A 4111-nucleotide genomic window follows, 5' to 3' on the forward strand; every position below is an offset into this window, starting at 1 on the left:
CGGAGCGTGCAGAAATCTGCAAATTGGAATGCAGCCCACTCCCCCCCGCCCAGCCCGGACCCAAGTTTGCTCCGGCAGATGGTCTCCAGCAGCCCCAACTTTCCCCGTCCCTCCCGCGCCTTACCTTTTGGAAGAGCCACTGAGCAAGGGCGAGACGGACCCAGCTAAGGAGCTTCATGTTGCAAGGCAAAAACCGCCCACCAGCATTGAAAGCGCGGAGGGAAAAGGGGGGGGGGAGAAAATTAAAGAAGGGGGGGCTGCAAGGGAGCTCCGAGAGCCCCTCTAGAGAAAATCCTCGAGGTAGGAAGGCGAGGAGGCGAAGCAGCAGGTTCCCCGGAGCAGCGATCCAAGATGCACTGAGAATTGGGGAGGGGGGGGGCGCAAGGAAGAAAGTTGACTCTGCTGCACTTGCTCGGAGGGAGGGCGCCGTGCAGACGGGCGTGAGTTGCAGAGCCCTGCCCAAGACGCGGGGGGGGGGGGGGGAGCAGCGCTGCTCCCTAATTCCCCAGTTCGCCAATCCCAGTCTGCACAAACGGGAGGGGGTGTTGCAATCTTGGCCCGACACCCCTCCCCTTCCAGGGGTGGAGATTGGGTTGGGAGGGAGAGAGGAAGGGCCCCGGCTAGGTGCTTCTTCGAAGTGGGGGGGGAAGGGTTGCAGAGCCCCAGATGCGAGGGGAGCAATTGTTTCAGTCGCTCCAGGGGAGTTTGCAATGGGGTGGGGGGGCTCGATTTGCCTGGTTCTGAATTTTCTAGAGGGGGGGGGGCATCGCAAGGCACGGAGCCCGCAGCATTTACTCGCGTGTAAATCCGACGGTTTCCGAGTTCTCCCCCGGGCTGCAGCGTGTGACATTCTTTTTTTCCCCCTTTCCAGTTTAAGTAAAGGTTGATTTTCAAAAAGAGAAGGAAAAAGAAGCCGCTCGTCAAATAGAGAGAAGGGTTGAAGCCCTGGAACTGGCTTTTCAGTCTTCGGGTTCAGCTGAGATGCTTGTGCAAATACAGTCGGAAATAACATCATCTGGATGCCTTGGGGCAGAGACTGGTTTTATGTTTGCGCAGCGCCCTTTTAAAAAAAAAAAAATGAAAGGAATAAAATAAAAATAGTACATCCCAGAGTGTGAAGTGGCAAGAGAGGAAGCGGTGCTTTTGAGCATGTGCAGAGAGCCTTTCCCTCGCCACGGAGGCATCTCGCACACAGTCGTTTGCTTCCAACTTTCCAAGCAGGCTTGAGTTCCAACTCTGACCAATTAAACACCAAAGCACAGTCAAGACTCTCCTGCCACCATGTGGATGCCAACTCCAGGCTGGGATACAGTAGCACCTCAAAGGCCAACAAGATTTCCTGGGTCAGAGCTTTTGAGAGTCAGAGAGGGAGCTCTGACTCTCGAAAGCTCATACCCTGGAAATCTCGTTGGTCTTTAAGGTGCTACTGGACCCGAATCTTACTCTTCAACTACAGACTGACACAGCTACCTACCTGAAACTAACTCCAGGATGGAAAATTTCTGGAGATTTTGCAGGTGGAGCCTGGAGAGGGTGGGATTTGGGGAGCTCAGCAAGGTATAATGCCATAGAGTCCGCCCTCCAAAACAGCCCTTTCCCCATGGGAACGAATCTCTGTAGTTGGTGGAGATCAGTCGTAATTCCAGGAGATCTCCAGCCCCCACCTGGAGCTTGGCACCACTACAGCTATCACCAAGAGTCACACAGAGGTTGCTGCATCCTCATATTCTGCTTCCTCAACTACTCAGGGTAGAGTCATTAAACAAAATAGACCTGCAAGCCTCCAGGTAGGGGCTGGAGTTCTATATTTATAACTGATCTCCAGGAGAAAAGAGCAAGAGTCCAATAGCACCTATAAGACGAACAAAAATTTATGGTTGGGTATGAGCTTTCATGAGTCACAGCTGCATCTGAAGAAGTGAGCTGTAGCTCATGAAAGCTCCTACCCTACCACAAATTTTTGTTTGTCTTATAGGTACGACCAGGGCTTTTTTTCAGCTGGAACTCAGTGGAACAGAGTTCCGGAACCTCTTGAAAATGGTCACATGGCCGGTGGCCCCGCCCCCCTGATCTCCAGACAGAGGGGAGTTTAAATTGCCGATCTAAACTCCCCTCTGTCTGGAGATCAGGGGGCGGGGCCACCAGCCATGTGACCGTTTTCTCCTAGGGCAACCCACTGAGTTCCACCACCTCTTTTCCCAGAAAAAAAGCCCTGGGTATGACACTTGCTCTTTTCTACTGCTACAGACAAACTAACACAGTTACCCATCTTAATTGATCTCCCGGAAACTGCGATCAGGAAACCACGATCCCAAACTCTACCCTTCCCAGGTAAAGGTAAAGGTGCTTGCCTCCCTGTGCTGACCCGGGGGGTGGGGGGACGTTGCATCGCAACGTTTTCTTGGCAGATGTTTGTTACAGGGTGGTTTGCCATTGCCTTCCCCAGCATCTACATGTTACCCCCAGGAAACTGGGTACTCATTTTACCAACCTCGGAAGGATGGAAGGCTGAGTCAACCTTGAGCAGGATGGAAGGCTGAGTCAACCTTGAGCTGGCGACTTGAACCTGGGGATCAAACTCACGTCATGAGTAGAGCTTGGACTGCAGTACTGCACTCTGCGCCACGGGGCTTCTACCCATTCCCAGGTATTGCCTCTAAATCTCCAGGAATTTCCCAGCACAGACATGGCAACCTTAGACCCATTTCCTTCTGTTCCCCACCCTCAGCCAGCCTGCAGAACTTGTCTCTTCTATATGCAGAAAATGCCCTTAGAGATTCTAAGGCGTCCTATCGCCTCCCATGTAGGCAGTAATTCTTCCGTTTCAGCAAAAAAAAAAAGCATCTTTGAGTGTGATTTTTCTTCTCCCTCTCTCCCCTTAAAGGCTGACAGGGCTCCTCCTCGTATGCGAGTGGTGGGGGAAGAGAATCACCTAGAGAGAAAATGAAGATTGTGTTCCGAAAGCAGGAGGCTGCTGCGGGCACCAGGTGCTTGCCCTTTCCCTGGCCGCCTGGCCCATTTGCAGCTGGCAGGCAGGACGCCTCTCCCAGCCCTACACCTGCTACCCAAACCCGCCTGACATTCTGACAAAGTACTGGCTAGCTCGTGCCAACGCAGCCTCCTCTCTGAGGCAAAAACCTTGCCCTCCTCTCCCCAGCTGCATGGAAGGAGCGTCTTGGAACATGCCAATGGGTGGGCAGCGAGAGAAAAGGCTCCAGGTGAGATTTGTAATGGGAGCCAGCCAGTTCACGAGAGGGAGCTGCTTGTTTCGCTCCATAAAATGTCAGTTTGCGGACTTCAGGAATGAGGGGGCAATCACTGCTCTGACGGGGTATCTGAAGGCTACATATCTTGAGCTTATCCCCCATGTTATTTATAATAATATAATAATAATAACCAGGGCTTTTTTTCTGAGAAAAGAGGTGGTGGAACTCGGTGGAACTCAAGACTGCACAATGACGTCACTTTGGGTCAGCTGGAACAAGGGGGGAGTATTTTAAAGTTTAAATTGCTCTTGGCGAAAATGGTCACATGGCCAGTGGCCCCGCCCCCTGATCTCCACTTGGTGGCGCGGAGGGCAGTCGAAACTCCCCTCTGTCTGGAGATCAGGGCAGGGCCACCGGCCACGTGACCATTTTTAAGAGGTGCCGGAACACCGTTCCACTGCGTTCCCACTGAAAAAAAGCCCTAATAATAACATTCGATTTATATACCACCCTTCAGGATGACTTAACATCCACTCAGAGCGGTTTACAAAGTATGCTATCATTATCCCTATCCCTGTGAGGTGGGTGGGGCTGAGAGAGCTCTAAGAGAGCTGTGACTGACCCAAGGTCACCCAGCTGGCTTCAAGGGGAGGAGTGGGGAATCAAACCCGGTTCTCCAGATTAGGGTCCCGTGCTTGTAACCACTACAACAAACTGGCTCTATATAATATCTGTATGAAGCCACTGGGAAACATTCTCAGGAGGTTTGGGCTGCAGGAGAGTTGCCAGCCTCCAGGTGGTCGCCGGCGATCTCCAGATGGCAGAGATCAATTCCCTGAATGAAATGGTTACTTTGGAGTGTGGACTCTTGTCATTATACCCTGCAGAGGTCCCCCCCCCTCCCC

The sequence above is a fragment of the Eublepharis macularius genome, chromosome 19 (genome assembly GCF_028583425.1).
Source record: "Eublepharis macularius isolate TG4126 chromosome 19, MPM_Emac_v1.0, whole genome shotgun sequence".
Classification (NCBI taxonomy): Eukaryota; Metazoa; Chordata; class Lepidosauria; order Squamata; family Eublepharidae; genus Eublepharis; species Eublepharis macularius.